Source organism: Calonectris borealis, chromosome 1, assembly GCF_964195595.1.
Source record: "Calonectris borealis chromosome 1, bCalBor7.hap1.2, whole genome shotgun sequence".
Classification (NCBI taxonomy): domain Eukaryota; kingdom Metazoa; phylum Chordata; class Aves; order Procellariiformes; family Procellariidae; genus Calonectris; species Calonectris borealis.
In genome coordinates, this window is record NC_134312.1 from 182,710,895 (window position 1) to 182,735,370 (window position 24,476).

Genomic DNA, 24,476 nt, shown 5'->3' on the forward strand with positions numbered 1-24,476 from the left:
ATTTGCCTTCCGGTTTCAGCTCAGTGCTTGTGTATACACATTTGTATGTGCAGGACACTAACACACTAATAGTGTTTGAAAGGGAATTCTTTAAAGTATCTTAAACATGCCTTTCTTCACACCATTCCCCTTGGCAGACAGTGCAAATAAATATTTGAATTGTTGGTGTGCGATATCAGCAGCCCATTTCAACATCTAGATATTTATACAATAACCAAAGGTACATTTGGTATTGGTTTCAGTAAGAGCCATGATTAAAGACAGATGTGGGTTTGAAATTTGGTCCAAATTCCTAGACAGTTAATGTGCAAAATGAAGAACACATTTGTGGTAGCAGCAGTATACACACCTTGCAAAAGAAGATGACTGTACAATAATACATTTGCAGTAGCTTAATAAATTAGAGTATAGCTCAATTTCTCCACAAAATATGAAAACCAGCATGTCTAGTTCTCTTCTGCCATATTATTCCTCTTTTATTCCTCAGCTTAGCCAAATCTCCTACTCCTCTCCTCTTACGATATTGTAGAATTGATCAACTAAAGCGAAGATTGTTCAGCACAGTAGTTTCATGAAAGACACCAGTGGCAAGACCTGACCAAGGTGCAGGAACACCTGTCCCTTCACTGGCGCTCTCTGCTCCAAGATGCAGCCTTTTCATCCATACTGAGTACATACATGCATGTCTTAGTCAAAATATTTTTTTTCAGATTGCAACGATAAGCATGCATAAAATAGGAAATATTGGATTCAGTCCCCTTGTGCCCATAAGCAAATAACTACTGATAATTTTTCATGATCACGTGTTCACTGGTTATCGTTCACTGAACCCCTGGCCCTTTCAACACAAAAGATAGATAATGCTCAAAGAGTGAGCAGATGTTAGTGTTTTTTTTTTTATCCTTAGTATTTGATGTGTGGCCTCAGGCCCTATTTGCTGCACACTATTCAAATGTCATTCTGACGATTGAATTATTACTTTCCGCATGGATATTCCCTATGGCATCTATTATTATTGTATCTGAATGCTTCAGAAATGAGCAGTTAACCATCCTCCACTTTACTGCTGCAAGATTTTTATACAGCTGAGCCACTGGCAACCTTCTCAATACTGTTTAATGTCTTCATCAATGACTTGGGCAATGGGACAGAAAGCATCTTTGTCAAGTTCTCAGACAACACTAGACAAGGTGAAGCAGTTGATACACTGGAGGGCAGGGCTGCGATACCTCCACAGCCTAGAGGAATGAAAAAACAGGAACCTCAGGAAACTCAGCAAAGGCAAATTAAAAGTCCTTCACCTGGGATGGAATAAGCCCATGTATAGGTTGGGCCTGAGTGGACAGGCACCATCTATGCAGAATAGCACTGGTCGAGGAGGCGCAATCCTCGTGAAAAAATGGAACATAAATCAGCAGCAAGGCCTCCTGGAGATGAAGGTTAACAACATACCAGGATGCATTAGCAAGAGGATAGCCAGCAGGTCAAGGGAAGGGAAGTGATTATTTCTTCCTACTCCACCCTCTGATGTTTGGAGCACTATGTCCAGCTTTTGAGCTTCCAAAGAAGCATTGACAAACTGGAAAGGATCCAGTCCAGAGTTGCTAAGATGCCTGTCTAGGTCACCTAGTGAGTAGGTGTGTAGAGCACTTCATATACAGAAAGAGCCACAGGAACCTATGTTTGTTTAGCCTGGAGAAGTGAAGGCTAAGAATGAATCCAATTCCCGCTTTCAACTTCTAAAAGGGCTCTAAAAGAACTAGACTCTTCTCAGAAGTGCACAGTCAAGGACAAGAGGCAATAGTCACAGGCTGCAGCATGGGAAATTCTGGCTGGATAAGCTGGATAAAATTCTTCACAGTGAGGTCTTTTGAGCAGTGGAAAAGGTACTCAGAAAAGCTGTTGGAAACTCTCTCCTAGAAAATTTTCAAACTGAGCTGGACAAGGCCCCATCGACCTGACCTTACTTTGAAGTTAACCTTGCTTTGAACAGGAATGTGGACTAGATGACCTCTTGAATCTCCTTCCAATCTGAATTATTTTATGATTCTGTGATTTCCAAATAGTTTTCCATCACTACTGCATAAAAAAAAAAGTCAACTTTTGCATTAGGGAGAGAAGAAGGAAGAAGCTTGACTTTGTAGCCCTGTAATGAGAGCACTTCTCTGGAGGGGAAGACATGTGATGTCTCTCATGAAGATTGCTCCACTACGATATTACTGGACTTTACATAAACCTTAATATCCTTGGACAGAACTTGCAGAAAATGAATGGGGAGGGTATGCAATACAAAATAAAATGGAAGTAAAGATGTATATTAAAATTAAGTTATTTTGAGTCATTTTAATTTGGAGAAGAGTTGCTACCTCTGGTAAAGCAAACAGGTTATTAGCAAGTCCTCCAAAAAGTACTTTGCTTCTTTCTGTTACAGATAATTTCTCACTAGTTGAATTTTATTCTTGTCAGTCTCAAAGTCATGTGTTCTGAGAAGTTCCCAAGTTGATAAAACATTTATTAGGGTTGTGCCAGAAATATTTTTGTTAATGCCAGCAATATTTAGAGAGCAATCAGTGCAGAACTCTAAACAGTAATAAATTATTTTTTAAAGGTATGAAAGAGATGCTTTCATTAGAGCAAACACAGTCAATCTTTCAATCTTTGCCAAGCTAATATGGTCTTTTAAAGTCATGCAACAATGAAATAAGATTCATTTTCTAAGATAATTGTGAAGTGACCAACACAAATATATAAAGATTATACAGCAATATATAAAGAATGCTGAGAACCAAGCAGGGACCATATTTTAATTCTATCATGGGGCCAGTAGTAGCCAAATATCACATTATAGGCCTCCAGAGAAGATGCTTGTGAAGGAATTCCACTGACAGGTTATTGATACTGTCTCCCATAAGATCCTCAACAGAGGGAAGTGCAAAGTCCTGCAGCCAGGGAGGAACCACCCCAGGCACCAATATATGCTGGGGACTGCTGAGCTGGAAAGCTGATTTGCGGAAAAGGACTTAGGGGTCCTGGGGGACACCAGGTTGAACCTGAGCCAGCAATGTGACCCTGCAGTAAAGAAGGCTGTCAGTATCCTGGGCTGCATTAGAAGGAGTGTTGCCAGCAGGTGAAGGGAGGTGATCCTTCCCCCCTGTTCAGCCCTGGTGAGACCACACCTGGAGTAATGTGTCCCATTCTGGCCTCCCCAGTACAAGAGACATGGACATACTGGAGGGAGTGCAGCAAAGGGCCACAAGGATGATTAAAGGACTGGAGTCTCTCTCTTATGAGGAAAGGTTGAGAGAGCTGGGACTGTTTAGCCTAGAGGAGAGAAGGCTTAGGGGGATCTTATCAATGTATACAAATACCTGAGGCGAGACTGTAAAGAAGGTGGAGCCAGACTCTTTTCAGTTTTGCCTAATGACAGGACTAGAGGCAATTGGCCCAAACTGAAACATAGGAGGCTCCATGTGAACATCAGGAAACACTTTTTTTACTGTAAGGGTGACTGAGCACTAGCACAGGTTGCCCAGGGAGGTTGTGGAGTCTCCATCTTTGGAGATATTCAAAAGCCACCTGGACATGGTCCTGGGCACCTTGCTCTAGGTGGCCCTGCTTGAATAAGGGGGTTGGACAAGATGATGTCCAGAGGTCCCTTCCATCCTCAACCATTCTGTGGTTTATTCTATGATTCTGTGACATCATTATAATGTCCCTGCCCTACAAGCAAAGTTAGAATTGATCTTATCATTAGTGTGTTGTGGAAGTCTTTATATCTTACACTAATAACTTTCAAGCCCCAGTAAAATAGTTCTGCTGCTTATCTGAAACACAAGAATATTAGTAAAGGCATATGCAAGATTTGAGCTTGTATGTATTTCTGGATGTGAGCAGTTACACATAAAGTTGCTAAAGCTCAACGAGAGTCAGAGGTTGGAGCTAGATCCGTGTACCATGATCAGGGTAAGCTGAGAGCAGAATCTGGAAAAACCAAAACCACTCGGCAAGACCACACAGTAGTAAAAAGTCTGCTGAAGATCAGCAGCAAGGTCTTAATTCAGGAGAATTCAGCAGAATTCAGGAGGCAGGAAGAAAGAGCAAGAGGAGGAAGCACAGCTTCTACTGAATGGCTTTGTCAGACAACATCAAATAGCTGATAGGTGGGAGCTCACTACACAAGCTCGCAAGCCTGTCAATCTGGAGTCTGCTTGAGCTTGACTGCTAAGGCAAAGCCTTCCACTGTGGAAGCCAGTAGTTGGAACAGTTTCGGTCCTTCTTTTGAGTTCAAGAACAATGTAATGTATGCCTGGATGAACCAAGCTACCAGAACATTCAAAAGCAATAAATTCAGCTTTGAATTTATTGCAGTCAGTAATTTCAGTCTCTCCAAATAAAAAATGAAACCCACCTTCAAACTGAGCTCAGCCACGCAATATCCAGTTTCCTTTCTACCTTCATTCTCCTAATTCATAGAATCATAGAATCATAGAATCATTAAGGTTGGAAAAGACCTCTAAGATCATCGAGTCCAACTGCCAACCCAACACCACCACGCCCACTAAACCATGTCCCTAAGCGCCTCATCTCCACGTCTTTTAAATACTTCCAGGGATGGAGACTCAACCACTTCCCTGGGCAGCCTGTTCCAAGGCCTCACCACTCTTTCAGTAAAGAAATTTCTCCTAATGTCCAGTCTAAACCTTCCTTGGCGCAGCTTGAGGCCATTTCCTCTCATCCTATCGCTAGTTACTTGGAAGAAGAGAAGAACACCCACCTCATTACAACCTCCCTCCAGGTAGTTGTAGAGCGCGATGAGGTGTCCCCTCAGCCTCCTCTTCTCCAGACTAAACAGTCCCAGTTCCCTCAGCCACTCCTCATAGGACTTGTGCTCCAGACCCTTCACCAGCTTCGTTGCCCTTCTCTGGACATGCTCCAGCACCTCCATGTCCTTCTTGTAGTGAGGGGCCCAAAACTGAACACAATATTTGAGGTGCGGCCTCACCAGTGCCGAATACAGGGGCATGATCACCTCCCTGCTCCTGATGGCCACACTATTTCTGATACAGGCCAGGATGCCATTGGCCTTCTTGGCCACCTGGGCACACTGCCAGCTCATGTTCAGCCGGCTGTCAACCAGCACCCCCAGGTCCTTTTCCTCTGGGCAGCTTTCCAGCCACTCTTCCCCAAGCCTGTAGCGTTGCATGGGGTTGTTGTGACCCAAGTGCAGGACTCGGCACTTCGCCCTGTTGAACCTCGTACAGTTGGCCTCGGCCCATCGATCCAGCCACTTTTACCTAATTCACTGCATTTACCAAATTTGAAGCACAAACATCTCAAGGATCTTCTATGCAGAAACTCAATTTCTATTTCTTCTAGCTGTACTAAACAAACAGAAAAGTGGATCCATAACATCTACATTTTATAATGTGTTTATGAATTATATGAATGCATAAAATTTGCCTCCATTATAATGGAGAGGCAAATTTGTCCTCCAAGCTATGTGTGTTACCTAGTATATTCTAAAAATATAAAAAGAAAAATCACAGGGGAATTGGAAAACCCCTGAAGTTTTTTCTGCTGGCATATTTTTTAAACCACTTTTGAATTTCCTTAGCTTCAAAAAGACAGTCCAACCTGGCCTTTTATTCTGCTGAGTAACTAGACATATTAGCCTTCACAATCTGACCTTTTATCTCGAGAGACCTGTTTCTTGCAAATATAAAGGCGTCAACAGAAATCTTCAAAGAGTTCACAAATTTCTTTTGTTTTATATTTCATAGCTCCAATACAGTTCCTAATTGCTAAAATAGATCTTTTTTTTCCCTTTCCCTGTCCGAGGCTGTAAGCTAGCAGCATACGAGCTTTATTGCTTCTTTCGAGAAAATGTTGCTTTAGCCATTCGAAGTCTGTCAGGTTTGGCCCACAGCCCCCTGAGATTAATATTTCACTGCCCTCAAAAGGTAGCTCAGTTTATAATTTTCAAAGCTGCAGTTTAAACAGGATTTTTCTAATTTTAGATCTCTCTCTGAAGCTTATGACCAGCAGCTCCTTTCTCTCTTCCCTTCCCTCAATCCAGCCCAAAGCTGTATTAGCAACTCTCATTATTGGAGTTTCAGATGTTTTCCAGGCAATATCTGATGTTCCACAACATATAATTTCTGCATTCTCCCTCTGTTTCCTCTCTCAAAAAGTATCCTGCCTCATTAAGGTGCTGTTTATTCTGCGGACAGGCAGATTTCAGTGCCATCCTGCCAGGTTATCTAGACAGCGAGCGGGTTCAAGGGGAGACTTCAAGTGGAAGAGAAATCCACTGAGAGCCATGAAGCCTTCGGCCACTGCGGGGGGCTACATGAACCTTTGGTCTGCTCCAGTATGATGGCTTTTAGGATCAGATCAAATTAAAGTCCCACATATTCAAAGCGTTTTATGTGGAGTACCTTCAAAGGATGAAGAGTTCCATTGAATTTAGAGGGCTGGGGGGAGTTTATGTTTCACTTTTGAAGATCACGTAAGGAACTGAACCACAGTGATATCAGAACAGGTGTTTAATCATGGTATATTTGAAAAGCAGAATGGTCCTTCACACAGGGTGGGATGCGCAGCTTCCCTGCTTTCTTGGCCCTTTGGAAAAATAAAAGAAAATGTGTGGTTTTAAGTTTTAGCCCTCAGATAGCGCTATCTGGAGCAAAGGCGCAGATGATGAAGGCACTCTTGGAGGAGGGCTGGGTGCGGCAGCAGCTGCCGCCTTTGCCGCCTGTGCCACAGTGGCTGGGAACACCCCATGGGGGCCTGCAGCCATCTTGTTCCTCCTCACCACAGCCATCCTGGGCCAGGAGGGAAACGGGGGACAGGAAAACAAAAGATTGCTCCTGTCTGGCCTTTTCTCACTGGCAACCTCCAGCTCTCAAGGGAGAGACTGGAGGATGAGAGAATGGAGCTCTACCAGCCGGGGGCTGCTGAGGTGTAGTGCTAAGAGGAGGATGTGCGTGCCCCGTGCCAGGTGCTTGCATGGCCATGGGTGATTGGCTGCAGTCGGCTCAGGGTTGTTAAGCAGATTTGGGTCACCTGGAAACCCTCCATGGTAGGGAGTGTGTGCAAAGAGGCTGAGTGCTGGTAGAAGCCAAGATGGTTGATGCTGTTGCTGTTTGGGTTACCCAGGCAGTTCTCTAGGCATGGTTATGAATCTAGGTGGGCTCAAGCTTCAGATGTTCCACCATGTGGTGGGTCTCTGAGGAGAGTCTCACTGAGAGGGGCTTGTGCCACGGCAGACCACTCTGGTTTGGCCTTGAATGAAAGCAAGGCATTGAGTTCAAGGGCAATCACATGATACACCAAAAATTCAGTCCCTGAGGCCAATCAGCATTTAGGGTTTTATTATCTGTGTTTTTTTCCCTAGATTTTGAGAATCTGGTAAACTGGTTTTGGTTGCCGATGAACTGTTTCCTTCCTTTCACATGATGCATTACTCTTGCCTTTGTCACAGACTGTTGAAAGCACTAGACTGATGACACCAACAAGTAACATTTGTTGATATTACCTTAGGAGGGATTAATTTAATCTTCCTCGTATCACTAAATCTCCTTCTATCACATCTCAAGTTAGCTATAATTGATCTCTTCTGTCTCTAAAAAACATGCTGTAGAATAATCTATATTACATCCGTGTTAAAATATACACCTCTTTTAGCCCTAACGCCACCACCCCAGTTCTCAAAATGTCTTTGTTTACTTCACTAGAGTAGACATCGGAAATCCTGCATTTCAGTCCAGCTATGGGACTGCTCCCTTTACCTACAAAAGCCTCAGTAGTAGCATAAAACAAAACAGTGATTTGTCACATAATCAGTAACAGAGGATATATAACACCCCCATCATGCTTCCGTATTAATTTCATGACTGCTATGGGTTAAAGTCTCAAGAGGGTTTTTTTTTGTGCAACTCTACTAAAAGCAATAGAGATATTCTTGCTTGCACCAAGCTACATTTTATGTCTCCCAAGTTCTCTCTCAGCATGTACACATAGCAGAATTTATGTAACAACACGGCTAACAGAGCAAGCATTTTATCCTACAGAGTTATCTTCAACACTAGTCCCTAATCAAGTGTACTGTGTCAGGAGCGCTGCAAATTAAAAAGACACATACTATATAGGAGGAGACATGAGACCTGGAGCTCCTGCAACAAGCTCCATTTCACTGTACAGTTGTACACATAACAGCAGTTGTAAATTGTCTGAACTACTGACATAAAATAGAGTTATAAAGGTAAAGAATATTTCATAAATGTCTTCAATATTATCCAGTGCTGGCCCACAAGACCACCAACAATAAATATAATAGTGGTAAATCATACACTTCCTGAAGACTTATTATAAAGCTGCTGCCAACCCTTAGTTCTAAGCAAAATATAATCCTGCACGTTGTGTTAATGTTTTGTTTGGTATAAGAGCCACTTTCAGGGTGTGCCACTTGGCCAGAGCTTTTCCCTCATTGCCAAGAACAGCAACCATGTGAAGTCATTATCTGAAACTAGCATTTCTGTCATTGAAATTTGTATTTGAAAACATCACTACTGTTTTTTTACAATCTGGATTATACAACCTGCAAATTCAGATAATATACCACTCACACTGAAACTTGTAAGGATGCTTATTCTTCTGAAAATGAAGTGGGACAGCAGGGCAGGCTTCTAAATTTAAAGAGGCAGGGATCGAATATGTTGAACCTATAGAGTTTAACTTGTGGCTGCCTGAAGAACAAATTTACTGGTTTGAAAGATCCAATGGAATTTGCCTTTTTAAGGACATTACATTTTAAAATTAATTGAATATTTTGTGCTAGTAAAAATAAAACTATTACTGTTGTTTATCCCTGTATGTGTAAATATTAACCTGCTGTCCCCTAAAAAAGGCTTTGCATTTTCTCCTTATTTGCTAGGATTGACAATAATCCCAGGCAGAATCTTACTGTTTTAACATAGTTGGTTAAAAGTCTGATAAACTTTGGGGTGTTTTAAAATGCTCACTAAACACATTTTAGTTTTATGTCACTTCTTTAAAATTTGTTTCTGTGGTGCTATTGTGAGTTACCATTTTTCATCTAATTCTTACTAGTGCTGGCAGTCATGTGTTAATAGACTTATTTTGGATTCAGTCAATCTCTATCACTGCTTTGGAAAGAAACTTTTAATGATAGAATGTTTCCGTTAATCTACTTTATCTCTAAACTTTTATTGTCTTTCTTGCTTACATTTTTACTATTCTTTTTCTTTCAGGAAGAAATACGATCAAAATTACATTAAGCTTAGTCCTAAAAGATTTTGAACACCTATCATTTTAATTTAATCTGGCAGGATCTGACAATGCTTGGCACCATTTATCATGCCCATCAAAGAACAGACAGAGAGGTTTGGCAGAGCAGTTGATTGAGTTCCCTTTTGTTAATGAAAACAATGCTGCCGACAATCCATTAAAAACATCCCATTTCTTTTTAATATTCCTGGAGTAGTAAGAATAAAGCCAGAGGGAAAGCTGAAATTGGAAGAATTGTTTTAGACTTCACTTGTCTCATTTGTGTTTAGACCTATATGGCACTGGGTCCTCCTGACAATTTTTTATTCTCATCTCTGTGGCAGAAGATAAAAGGAGGAATGGAAATGCCCCAGAAACTTGCTTTTGACATTCAAAAACAGCTGTGCCAAACCCCTGCTGTCTAAACATGTAACCCTTATTAAAATAGATTTATTTTAGGTTTTGTTCCTACTGAAAATCAAATCTGGGTGTCCAGGCTTATCTACCACCCAAGTTTTCAAAAGTTACATTTTAATACCTTAAAAAATAATAATTAAATGTGAATTTTAAATGTACATTTTTAAAAACAGAGTACATTTAGATTTTATTGAGTCATCATGATACTTCATTTGTATTTTTAGAAGGGTTCCGGAGCCACAAAGGATGGAGCCATTTTTTCTGTTGAAAAAACTATTACTAGTAGAGCCTGTACATGAAACTTGATAACATCAGGTCTGGATCTGAACTTTGCAGCAAAAGTATGTAGCTAGAAATTAGCTTGTTGATTCACATGTCCTCCATTCTCTTCACAGCATTTTAGCAAAAATAGGAGAAGCAGCAATAACTTGCTGCTCCATTTACCAATGATATATTTTCCTAAATTTAATCCAAAAAGAAATCATGTATGCATTTTCATTTGCTTCATTGTTTAGCTTTTAACACGAAGAAATCTAATTAAAGGTGCGATACATATGCTACAGAATAGCTTAAGGTATGTCAGCCCATTTTAAAATAAAATTGTATGTATAGGTGTAACTTTGCCCTATTTCCTTTCAGCACTCCCACCTTTTGAATCCCAGAATACACAGAGATGTTCTTCTGCCCTGTCACTCTCTCTCTGACAGTGTTTCTTGGGGTCATAAGGCAGTCTTTCCCTCTGTGATGGATACCCAAATGTAATCCGCAGCTGAGTTGTTACATTTGCTAAAAAGATAACCTTGAACTCTGTGGACCCGCCAAACAGTACTCAACAAAACGGATCCAGATCCTCTTCTTTAGTTTTTATTGTCTTTGAATCTTTACAGTTGTGTATAATTACACAAAATAGAGACAAATGAGAGGTTTCATTAGCATAAACGAAATCTATGTAAATTATTCAAGGATATTTACCATTTTCTGTTGCCAAAGCCTCACTCTTGGTTCATTTAAACTTTTTTTTATAGCAATAAGTTTAGTTAGATTTTAATGCAAATTAAGCTATTCTAAATTAAGGATTGCTTCTCAAATACTTACTGCAAACAAGCAGCACACACCTTATCCTCTTACTCTGCAGAATAGTAATTTGAAAACAAAGGTAGAGCGGATAGATCAACTCAGATATAATTTATTCATTAAATATCACATATGTCCACATATGTTTCTTATTCGTGTTACAAAGCATAAACCAACTAAAACACCATAAAAATAACACAATAACAGCACATTACAAGAAATGAAAAGCAAACATATTTGGAATTGCTAAGTAAGATTAAGGAAAGACACACAAATTTGTAAGTTGATTTACAATTTTTTTAAATTTAGGAAGCAGTTTACAACTTATCAATTTCTCCCAGGTTTAGGAAAATTAAATAGTGGTTTAGGTTCTAGTTTGTGTTTTTTTTTCTTTTTTTCCCCACCCAGTGAGCGATTGTGTTAAAATCAGAGGATATACAGCCATTATCTAGTGACTCAGCAGAACTGTTTTATTCAGTTTCCTTTGAGTTTATTTCTGTGGCAAGCAATACTTGTTACACTTTTTTTCCTCAGCCTTGAATTAATATCCTAACATGCAGACTATGAATCTGTTTTTTGAATTATTTGCAGGCCTGGAATCTCTACTTTTGGGAGATTCAGTGAGACTACTTGTGGTCACAGAGAACTATGCCAGAAGCCAGGGTGTTGTAATACTGGAGAAGGATACACTTGTAAAAACCATAGAGTACAGTATTAATGTAAATAAACAGGATATATCAAACAAAATTTCATCCAGAGGCTGTGCAAAAAGACCCTAAAATGTCTTTTGTTTTAAGATGGACTTGATTAGTTTATAAGCTATGACTGATAATATAGAAAATATCATGAAATAGGGAAATCTGTTAATGATAAATGTTCACACTGAGATTTTGCCATCCCGATGAGGAATTGTGCAGGATATCAGAACACATTCAAAGTGAAATGTCCAGGAAAAAATAATATACTCTATTAAAATGCTGACACAAATCGTGTATTTGTTTTAAGGCTGTTCTTAAAATAATTCCTCAGGTCTATTAAATGGAAACAATATGAAATATTTTTCATTTATACTAAATTTTGCTTTGCCCATATGTGAACCTAAAGGCAAAATCCAGCCTTTATGAAGGCTCTGGCTTCCCAGGGCTTATTTACAATTTATACTAATGTGAATTTCTATGAAATAAATATTTTAGGTAGGGAATCTATCCTTCATAAGCACTAGCATTATTCTCTTCGTATCTGTCTCAGCAAAGTGAACCTCTAGCACTTAGCAGTAAAACTACTTTCTGGTTTTCTTTACATGTTTCATCTTTCAGGAATAAAAAAAAAATACTGCTTTTCTTTTTTTCCATTTTTTTTCTTTTTCCTTTTTTTTTTTTTAACAGAAGTGTACACAAACACATACACCCACATACTATTACAGAAGCTTGTTGCTTGAAGAAAAATGTCACATATAGACATGTTAGGTAACAGTCACACCTATTAGTCTCTTATACCCAATTTTTCTTAAAATAATTTTGGACTGCAGCTGGCAAGACCAGGTGATTTTTTTCTCCCCCGTATTTCTTTAATTTCTTTCTTCTGACAATATTGAATTTTCTATCACCAAAGTCAAAAGCATTGAATTTTTTCAGTGTTTTGTTGTCATATATGTTAAGGAGAAGGTGAATTCAGTCTTTCCCTTTCTGTTGTTTTTTTTTTTTTAGTTTCTTTATCTTGTTTTTCTTGGTTTTCTTCTTATATAGTTATGGAGAATTCTGTACTGCTGTATTTTAAATTTTAGCTTTGTTGCTATTTTTAATTGTTTCTCTGATTTTATTATTTTTAATTTATTTTCATCCCCTTGCATCTACAGCAATCAATTCTGTGTGGTTATGGTGTTAATAGTACTCTGTTTTGCTCAATTAATGTGAATTTCTTGTAGTGTGTAAATTTTTAAGTATAAGAAATTTTAAAAGTACAGATTGAAATGATGTAATTTAACAACTCTTAAAACTTTTTTTTTAAAACAACAAAGTATCTTTGAAATATCAAAATCTGTACTCAGACTTTATATTTCAAGTAGTGCCTTAAAAATTGAACTCAGCAAAAGTTTAGGTGAAGGCAGGTTTGACACTCAGTGACTCCATAATGGTCTTCACAAAACTTTAACTAATTTTTTTGTTTAGAAGTAGTTACACAATGCTTCTCCTCAAGGACAATTGTATAGTTACCTTGGATTCACCTTAAATGAACAATTTGAAACCTAAAGAAAAAAAAAAGGAACACAGTACTGAAAGGATGTGTGTTTCACGTATGCCCTGAGAAAGGGGAATCTAGAACTAAATGTATTGCCAGTTCACAGAAACTTTTACATACAGGTATAACAACAAATCTGTTGAAATTATTGGAACCAATTTGTGAAGAAATCAGCCATCTCTAGCAGAAGTGAGTGAGTATTATTAGAATCAGAGCTAACTTTACAGAAAGCTATTATTAATTGCTATCCAAATTGAATTTGATATGGCAGAGTCTGAAATATTTGCTCAAGAAACTACAGAGCATGTCCGTCTATTAATTCATTAAGAGTGCAATCTCCCAAACATTGACAGAACACTGGCAGAAAAATTGTGGTTAACAGCATACAGTTCACTGGAGCTAGTAAGCACCAGCTTTACAGCACCTCCTTTACATTAATATAAAGCTCGGCTCCAGAAAAGATTGGCTTTTCTGGATTCCTCACAAAATATTTTTAGGGACATGGTTTTAAAAAACTGGATATTTGGTGATGGCTATTTTGTTTCTTTTTACAGACACAGAGGGTGTTATTCATCTGTCTAGAGACTGAGCTCTACAGTATCAGTGAACCAGTTGCCACAGACTGCCTTTATAATCAGTAGAGAGACATACGTGTACATGGGACATGCACTATCATCCTAATTAGGTCAAATTACTCTGATGTAAACCTTAACATGTACATTTGTCTCTCCTGAATAAAAAAACCTAAGGTCATTAACTCAGGGGTGGATCCCCCAAGCAGAAACACTTAATGTTACATTATATAATTACACTTCACTGTTTATTTACCTTTGTTTATATAAATTTTGTCCTCTTTGAGTGACATTTGCACCCCTGTATTACAGTTACAGTCTACTCAGTTAAAACTGTGTACTAATCCAGTGGCCCCTGGCTTATCTATTTTCAATGTTTTCATACTTCTCAGGTTACAGAACGTAGAATATATTTAGTGACTTATACTGGGATTACCTGATTTTAAAACATACAGAAGATAGATGTGAATATATTTGATATGAACAAGACTTTAATAATGCTAGTGACAAATTATTAATGATTGTCCAAATGCAATTGCCCCCTCCCCCCTTGTACTGCATTTCACTGACTGAAACACATTGGTCTTCATAAAAGCCAATGTGTTAGGAACAAAACACACAGGGAATTGTTACTTATTATTTATGTGCTTCTGTGTGCATGGCATTTGTGGTGGGTTGACCCTGGCTGGACACTAGGTGCCCACCAAAGCTGCTCTATCACTCCCCTCCTCAGCTGGACAGAGGAAAGAAAATACAACGAAAGGCTCGTGGGTCGAGATAAGGACAGGGAGATCACTCACGGGATCACGAGATGGGCAAAACAGACTCCACTTGGGGAAATTAGTTTAATTTATTACCAATAATAATCAGAGTAGGATAATGAGAAATAAAACTCAAATATTAAAAACACCTTCCCTCCACCCCTCCCTTCTTCCCGGGATCAATTTCACTCTCAAATTCTCTACCTCCTCCCTGCCAGTGGCGCAGGGGGACAGGGAATGGGAGTTGTGGTCAGTTCATCACACGTTGTCTCTGCCGCTCCTTCCTCCTCGTGGGGAGGACTCCTCACACTCTTTCCCTGCTCCAGCGTGTGATCCCTTCCACAGGGGCAGTCCTCCATGAACTTCTCCAACATGAGTCCTTCCCATGGGCTGTAGTTCTTCACGAACTGCTCCAGCGTGGGTCCTTTCCATGGGGTGCAGTCCTGCAGTCCTTCAGGAACAAACTGCTCCAGCGTGGTTCCCCCACAGGGTCACAAGTCCTGCCAGCAAACCTGCTCCAGCGTGGGCTCCTCTCTCCACGGGTCCACAGGTCCTGCCAGGAGCCTGCTCCAACGTGGACTCTCCACGGGGTCACAGCCTCCTTTAGGCATCCACCTGCTCTGGCGTGGGGTCCTCCACGGGCTGCAGGCGGATATCTGCTCCACTGTGGACCTCCATGGGCTGCAGGGGAACAGCCTGCCTCACCGTGGTCTTCCCCAGGGGCTGCAGGGGAATCCCTGCTCTGGTGCCTGGAGCACCTCCTCCCCTCCTTCTTCACTGACCTTGGTGTCTGCAGAGTTGTTTCTCTCACATATTCTCACTCCTCTCTGCAGCTGCAGTTCCAGTAGCGCAGCAACTTTTTCCCCTTCTTAAATATGTGATCCCAGAGGCGCTACCACCATTGCTGATGGGCTTGGCCTTGGCCAGCGGTGGGTCCATCTTGGAGCCGGCTGGCATCGGCTCTACCGGGCATAGAGGAAGCTTCTAGCAGCTTCTCACAGAAGCCACCCCTGTAGCCCCCCTGCTACTAAAACCTTGCCACACAAACCCAATACGGTATTTTACCAAAATGTAAGGAGGGAAGGTTTCTGTCCTAATGCCCTTGCAATCAATATACATTTATGGATTAAATAAGATTTGTACTTGTAACACAAAAATAATTCAAATATTTCACTTGCTCTGTAAGAGATGACATGCCTTATGTATTCTGGAAGGCTAAGTTAGGACTAAAACGGACTGTACCTTGGCTGAATAGAGTAAGATACTAGCATAGCGGTACTGCAACCTGAAATACCAGAGTTCTAGCATGATTTTTTTCCAAATCATTTTAGCCCTTCCTCTGAATAAAACTTAAAAATTACAGTCTAAATCCAACAGAAAATGATGGTACTGCTACATATGAATTATCAAGTGGGAAGTTATGAAATAGTATAGCATTGCACTTTTATATTAGGAATGGAAATTTCATGTTTCTCATTCTGTTGATGGATCCATGCCAAATTCATGAAAGTGGGAGAATTTCCAAGGTGGCAGAAGAAGCATAACAGTTGAATGAATCTGAAATTACCCTTATAGAAAAAGATCTGGAGAATTAAATAGAGAATAATCACCTTTCTTCAGGAACTGTAAACCTCTCTATGGCAAGGATGTAATTCTCTATTAAATTCTATAGACTGGATTAAATCTTGAACAGAAAGAAGCTAATTTCTTGTTACATTTCTTAACTTTGTAGAGGAATTTTTTTATAACTGTATTTCTTTCTACAGAACCTATAGAAATGGATTTTCCACTTCACTAGCTCTACTGCATACTGCATTTCCTGACTTTAAAAGATAGCGAACAAAGATCATCCTTTGTGAAAAGGAACATTTATGCTTCCACTGACCAAGCCTCTTAGTGTCTCTTCTTAGTGTCAAAGGGTGAAAGGAGTAGATGTCAAGGATGCTGAGGTCTTCCGCAGAGGGAGGAAAGAGCACAGTGGAACCAAAGCCCATTACACATAATCTCCACAAGAGAGGACACACAGTCATAAAGAGGACTAAAGCTTCTGCTGTTCTCATGTCCATGTGGGATACCTGGCTTAGGACCATCGTTGCCACTAATACTATATATAGCTGTGCTTGACTCTAATTAAGAATTAAGGTGAAAGACTTCAGTCTACAGCTATCTTGTGACACACAAGTTTGTCCTACACTAGTCACATACATTTTGTCATCTGAATGGTTCTGCAGACTCCTCTGACTGTATTGACCAGAAGCAGGACAAATATCTCAATCTCTGAGATGCCCTAGGGTATCTGAGATATCCACATGGGGCTGACAGATATGATGTAAGACCTATGGTAGACCTGTGTCCTCCTGAAAGGTTAGGAAGGAAATCATAGAAAAACTTAAATGCCACTGGATCTTGTGTATGGATTATTGAACCAAGCCATAGATTACCACTGAGTATAATGGAAAATTAGACAGCTAGTTCACATGTACATCTCTACCTATAGACACCTACCTTTGGTCTTCTCAACCTGCAGGCTAAATCTCACCCACTTTGTCGCATTATGTTCTGTTCAGTTGCCTAAACATAACTGTTGAGTGCCATTCAAAATTTTCCAGGATATCTGGGAGATACCTGAGGCTGGGACATTTGGACCAGAAGAAACAGAAGACCCAAGCTTTTCTGGGCCGGCATCTAGAAGCCAGAGGGAATACCGCAGGGTCTGTGTTTCGTTCACTGCCAAAGTTACACCGCTGTGTTGAAACTATATTATAGAGTTTAATTTTATTTTGGGTTTAGTTTTATTTCTAGATGTGTGGAAACATTTTATAGAATATGGTAAAAGAATATGTAAAAGGAATCTTTAATAAAGTCTTTACTGGAGTAGCTGTCGCTTGCCTGAGAATAAATTCAGAGGGTTAAGGGGTCCTCTTTAGTCCTGTGTTCCTAACTAAAGAAATTGTTTATTATTTGTTTAAATGTTTGTGGTTTTGAAGCTGACAATATAGATCAACCTCTGCTATCAATCCTTTGGCTAGCATGTGTACATGGCTAAGTTAACAGTTTTACACTTTCCAACAAACTAAATCAGTCATGTTCAGATAGCTTTCCTAATATTTTTCTTATCTGATCATTGCATGCCTTTGAAGTATCAGTTCTTCATGTCAAAAATTCTATACTAGGAATGGAAATGAATCCTATCCCAACTTTCTGTGTGTGCACATATGTTTGTAAATGTTGTGAGGCATCAGGCCAGTCCTGCAAAACAGCTTCAGAAAGCCCTGAGGAACCATTATAGTAGTGGGGTGCTCTGGCCATGTTTCTTCAAGAAGCCTGAGGAGGACAGACAATGTAAGCAGGAGAATTTCTAAACAACATGTTAAGCCAACTGGTTTGAGGCTTGGTAATACATTTTATTTCAGCATCAAGTATTATATAGACATGATTAAAAATAATGACAGCAAACAGATGGTCACTCTTCATGGAATTATACTGAAGACATTTGTGGTTTTTTTTTTTCTTTGAATGTATTGCAACAAAATAATATATTTAACAATCATGCAGTGTCTTAAAAAGTGAAAAAAATTTAATTATGTTCTAGTGAGCTGGTTTAGTAAGAATTTTTCACCTAAAAAGATGATGGAACTGAAACATAAACATGGTTCCAAATATTTTAGACATTAGGTATAAGTAAAATTTTTTAAAGTATGTGTAAAAACCCCGTGAACCCCGTGTAATAAAGCATGTTAACAGTGCTTGGAAAGATTATCTTTCTTTTTGAGGAATATAAACATATTGTTCAGTAAGGAAATATGCAGACATATTTAAAAGCTTTAATCTCATGAAAAGCTCGATCTGGACAGAGTACATTAGCCTTAAGTTGTTTTCAGGGTGAATAACCTTTATAAATATAAATATTTTAATAACGATGAAGGGCAAGGTGGTAACAAAGGGTTATTGAGAAAGATCAGTGAATAATCCCATCATATGCATCTATCTTATACATCCCATGAGCAGGTCTCCTCATTATTTCCCTACAGTGTGCTGTTAAGGCCTCGTCATGAATTTCTCTGTCAGGTTCAATCCTATTGACTTCAGTTTTGTCTGATTGAAGAGTGCATGCTTGGTCTTTACCCGTGTGAACAATTTATAAGTTTTAAAAGAAACTTTTCTCTCTGTATATTTCAGTTGAATCTTGTCACTTTTCTGCTAGCTTTGCTTATAGCAGATGTTGCTGAGACTAGGGGGCAGGTCTACAAAATTGCAGTATGGTATTGTCAGCCAATCCCTGTGAAACCCCACTGGGGTTGTGTGCAAGCACACAAAATGTGTGCTTTCTCCCCTTTGGATATGTGTCCCAAATGAAGGATGGCTGTGTGTGGCAGCATCTGTGGTTACTCCATTAGCTCAAGGGACAGAGACCTGCACTGCAGAGCTACGGATTCCACCTCTCCTGATGGCATCTCTGAGTGGTCTGTGCAGTTCTCTGTAGCAGAAAACAGACCTCATTTTCAATTTGATTCTGCTAGAAAATGGTAATTATAGACCTGAAAATCCTGATTTCACAGTGTTGTTTTTACAGTTTCTATGTTATTAAACTATCAGAATACCAGAGCTGCAAAGTCAAGCACTTAAATTATCAAATGTATTATCTAAGGTGCCTAAGCCATCTTAAATCTGCCTCTCTTTCAGTGTACCCTTTTGATATGAGATCACATTATATATTATATATTCTTCAAGAAGGAAGTCTTAAAGGCGTAGGAGCGGGCTGTCCCCATGTGCCACAAAAAGAACGGGCGGGGAAGGTGACCGGCCTGGCTGAACGGGGAGCTCTGGCTGGGACTCAGGAAAAAAAGGAGAGTTTATCACTTGTGGAAGACGGGGCAGGCAACTCAAGAAGAGTACAGGGATCTCGTTAGGTCGCGCAGAGAGGAAATTAGAAAGGCAAAAGCCCGGCTAGAACTCAACCTGGCCACTGTCGTGAGAGACAACAAAAAATGCTTTTATAAGTATGTTAATGACAAAAGGAGAGCCAAGGAGAATCTCCATCCTCTATTGGATGCGGGGGGGTACGTTGCCACCAAGGATGAGGAAAAGGCTGAGGTACTCAACGCCTTCTTTGCCTCAGTCTTTAGTAGTCAGAGCAGTTATCCTCAGGGTACTCAGTCCCCTGAGCTGGAAGACAAAGACGATGAGCAGGATAAACCCCCCATAATTCAAGAGGAAGAAGTTAATGACCTGCTACGCCACCTGGATGCTCACAAGTCTATGGGGCCAGATGGGATCCACCCGAGGGTACTGAGGGAGCTGGCGGAGGAGCTTGCCGAGCCGCTCTCCATCATTTACCAGCAGTCCTGGTAAACTGGGGAAGTCCTGGACGACTGGAGGCTCGCCAATGTGACGCTGATCTATAAGAAGGGCCGGAAGGAGGATCCCGGGAACTACAGGCCTGTCAGCCTGACCTCGGTGCCGGGGAAGATGATGGAGCGGTTGGTTTTGAGGGTGCTCACGAGCCATGTGCGGGACAACCAGGGGATCAGGCCCAGCCAGCACGGCTTCATGGAAGGCAGGTGCTACTTGACCAACCTGATCTCCTTCTATGACCAGGTGACCCGCCTCGTGGATGAGGGAAAGGCTGTGGATGTGGTCTACCTGGACTTCAGTAAAGCCTTTGACACTGTCTCCCACAGCATTCTCCTAGAGAAGCTGGCGGCTCACGGCCTAGACAGGTACACTCTTCGCTGGGTAAAAAACTGGCTGGACGGCCAAGCCCAGAGAGTTGTGGTGAACGGAGTTAAATCCAGTTGGCAGCCGGTCACGAGCGGTGTTCCCCAGGGCTCAGTACTGGGGCCGGTCTTGTTCAATATCTTTATCAATGATCTGGACGAGGGGATCGAGTGCTCCCTCAGTAAGTTTGCAGACGACACCAAGTTGGGCGGGAGTGTTGATCTGCTCGAGGGTAGGAAGGCTCTGCAGAGGGACCTGGACAGGCTGGATCGATGGGCTGAGGCCAACTGTATGAGGTTCAACAAGGCCAAGTGCCAGGTCCTGCACTTTGGCCACAACAACCCCATGCAACGCTACAGGCTTGGGGAAGAGTGGCTGGAAAGCTGCCCAGAGGAAAAGGACCTGGGGGTGCTGGTTGACAGCCGGCTGAACATGAGCCGGCAGTGTGCTCAGGTGGCCAAGAAGGCCAACGGCATCCTGGCCTGTATTAGGAATAGTGTGGCCATCAGGAGTAGGGAGGTGATCGTGCCCTTGTACTCGGCACTGGTGAGGCCGCACCTCAAATACTGTGTTCAGTTTTGGGCCCCTCACTACAAGAAGGACATGGAGGTGCTGGAGCGTGTCCAGAGGAGGGCAACGAAGCTGGTGAAGGGCCTGGAGCACAAGCCTTCTGAGGAGCGGCTGAGGGAACTGGGGTTGTTTAGCCTGGAGAAGAGGAGGCTGAGGGGAGACCTCATCGCGCTCTACAACTACCTGAAAGGAGGTAAGGAATAAGGAATAAGACGTTACCAGATTGTCATCCCCCTGACGTCTCTTGTTCTCCATCTTGAGAATGACTGGAGAAATCCTAACACTTACAAATTACAAGTGAAATCAAAAGAAGCTGCATTTTGATCATAGAAAATCAGGTTCTAGATGTTTCATATGTGGCACAAAATATTAATAGACACTTGTGTTGTGCTGGATGTGTAAGCTGGATGTGTCAGCTTAGTTCTGGAAACAATTTATGCATGCAAAAGAAGGAGTCTTTCCAATTTCAAGCCTCCATACACTCTTCAATAAACATGACAGCTCATTGGCTTGGACTGGCATCAGCTCAAGAGTCTCTGCACCAGGTGACGTTCCCAGTAGTGCAGTGTAGGATATGTGTAGGCAAGTCTTAAATCTCATTTTAGCTTAGTGGTCCAGTTGGACAATGGCATAATCTGTATTTTGGAGATACGTTATTTCAAATTGCTGAAACACAGGAACAATGTCCAAAAGAAAATTAAAAAGAGTCATGCATGATAAATGTGATTTGGGGATACATACATAAAGACTTGAATATAAAATAGCATTCAATAGTTATGAGTTTAGAGCTAAATCCCATGTCCAGTAGAAGCCCCATTGTGGATATTTGTGAGTATTTAGTCAGCTTGCCAATTCCTTGTGTCCTTATGGTTAACTGAAGGAAGCAGGAATTTAATAATAATAATAAAAAAAGAATCAGTGTGTATAAGCACATAAATAATTAATGTGACTTATTCTATGTATATCAGGGGGCTAGCATATCTTGACAGTTTTGATAGCTTGAATATCTGGGGGGAACAGAAAAGAGAGAAAGATCCTGAGTTGGTATGTATAGCTTGGCTACAATGGTTACAACCATGTTTACCAGCTGAGAATTTAGTTGCTCTTATTACTCCATTATCATATGCCATAAATCCTACAGACCATACTATACTATTATACATGTTGTTTATGCTATGCATCTGGGAAAAAAAAATACTATTTTTCATGCCCTTCTACTTCCAGTCAGGTTGGCTTCTTTACCATGCCCTCCAGAGCATGGGATACAGAGGGAGAGGAAAATGGTAGCTAATAAATTTTTGAAGCCTCTAAAAATTACCTTCTGTAAAATAGCTTTTCAATACATAATAACGTCATTGTTTTATGGCCTGATGTTGCCTGACCTTCCATTATGAGAAGCTAAGGCCCCTTTTCAATGGTGTAAAGCTCACATATATAGCTTTATGTGGTTGTAAGATATTGGCCCTTAAACATGTTACTTACGGGATAGAGAGAATTGCCTATTCTGGGGCTCAGTATTATTTGAATGTGTAGGAAGGGAAACAGGGGAAACATGATTTTGATACTGTGTGTCTGAAAAAATATACTTCAGAAACACATTTAAAAGGAAGTAGAAAATTTTGACGCTAAAAACCCCAACGTATTACTACCAAGATTTTACTCCACTGTGTTGATTTATTACCATGGTTCTGTGTGGGAATACAGTACTAGCTGGAGTAGAAGTCATTTGGAAACTATCCTAAAGAATTTATTCCAACATCCATTGAGTTAATAAAGCTTTTAATGAGATAGAGTAAGAGAAGTAGCAGACCTGAACTGGGTAGTTTTGCAAAGTGATGCATACTTGAGTTTTCTCGCAAATGAGGTTTGTTTTAGAAAATCCAATCACTAGTTTTCCAAAATCCACAAAGCTATAACGTCACTGTTCATCAGAAAAGAGTCAGGTTCCCTGTGTTTGTATTGTAAGCCTAAAATTGTATATTTGTCATATCTGAAAGATGCATTTCCTCAAAATATTTCAGTGAAAGAACTGGAAATGTTCAATTTTGAATGGATTTTTAAAATTTTTTTTTTAATGTATTTACCACCTGTGGTTATTAAGACTCAGCATTAACAAATTCAGGATTGCAAACACCTGCTACTGCTTCTAGTTTAGTCCCTTACCAGGCTCAAACTTTACATTGTTGGAAGGGGAATTTCATCTTTCACTGCAGAAATTATGCACATATTTTATTTGGCCAAATATATGGGAATCCCATACCTTTATTGGAATTCTGGTTGCAGTTTGTAAACCTGATATTTGTGTGCACAGTTCAAAGCAGATAATGAATAAATATGAAGTAGGTAGGATGGAAAAAAGGGTTAGAGACTTTAGCAATTTCTTTTATTAGGTACCTTATTTACAACTATAAAATTTGTACTATGCTCTTGAACCATATTAAGATGCAAGGAGTTCACGTTTACCATATCTGTGTGGGAGAGAGCTGATATTATATTTGAACACTCTCTGCATGTTGGCTTTTTAGAACATAGATTTCCAAACTCAGTGATGTTAGATTGAGTGTTTTCATATGGTTACTTTAGCTTGAAAATCTTTTTCTACTTAGTAAAATCTTGTGTTTTAAAGTGCTGCTGGAGCTGCACAGGAGTTTTATCTGCAGTAAATCATCATGAAAGATCACAATATTGAGTCTCAGAGGTTTTAGATATATTAACATTCCAATAGGATGCTAGAGATCTTTTTTTACTAGCAAGAACTTGATATAACTTGACCTTATAATAGGAAAATAGGATTTTTCTATTCAGGATTTCTAAATGCAATATCAGTGCAGAAGTGGGGAGAAAGACATCATAGTGTTTTAGACACCTCTCACTGTAACTATATTTGCAATGCTGGTAAGGAAGCTGTATTTAAGTTTTTCTTTTAGGAAATCAAAATTAAGTACTCCTATTGTTGTCTCCTCTTCATATCTCTCACATGTGCATTGTATTAGGCTCTTCTTTTGGAAATATTGCAGAGGAATGAACATTTTGTGAAAGAATCCCTCAATGCTTCAGTTCAGTTATTTTAGGGAAAGAGATTAATAGAAATTTCAGCTGAACACAAAAGCAGCCCAGAAACCTTGAGACAGTTGCTTAAAAATTGCTTTTTCTTGATTGTTGAAGACTACATTGCTATTCTGTATTTTTTGAAAAAATCCGGTGTGTTGCTCTAGTATGATCAATCCTCTTGTCCAGTATGAGTATTTTAATATTTTCTGGATATCTTCAAATTTAAATCTTAAGTTATTATTGAGATGCGGATTTTGATAAATATAAAACCCGAACCTTAATAAACAAACAATAATGATTAGATGGACAGACTATAACTGGCGGGATAACCGCAGGAGCAATAGATTACAGCCTACCTAAAGAACAATCTTCATGCAAAGAAAAGAAGAGAAAAGTGACAGATACACTAGAAGGCTGATTCTATGTCAGACACTAAAAAAATATTATAAGGTGGTATTGATAAAAATTCAAAAGCTTGCTTTAAATGTTCTCCTAGCTCAAAAGCACTCCAGAGTCTTTGGGAAGCAAAAGACTTTTGTGTACTGCTTTAATTTGTTTCTTTTCTTTTTTATTCTGCTGTCACAAGGGCAAGAATAGCAGACTCTCAGGGTCATGGCAAATTGATTTTGTGTTATACACTTAAAAGGAGATTTTTAAAGTTTTGTTTTACTATTACTTGTTCTGAAAGATTTCAATTTTTATTATTGATTTTAATTTTTTTTCTTTGCTGTGAGATGCTTTAGGAACAAATGACATCATTTCCATGGAGCAAAAGTATACTCCTGAA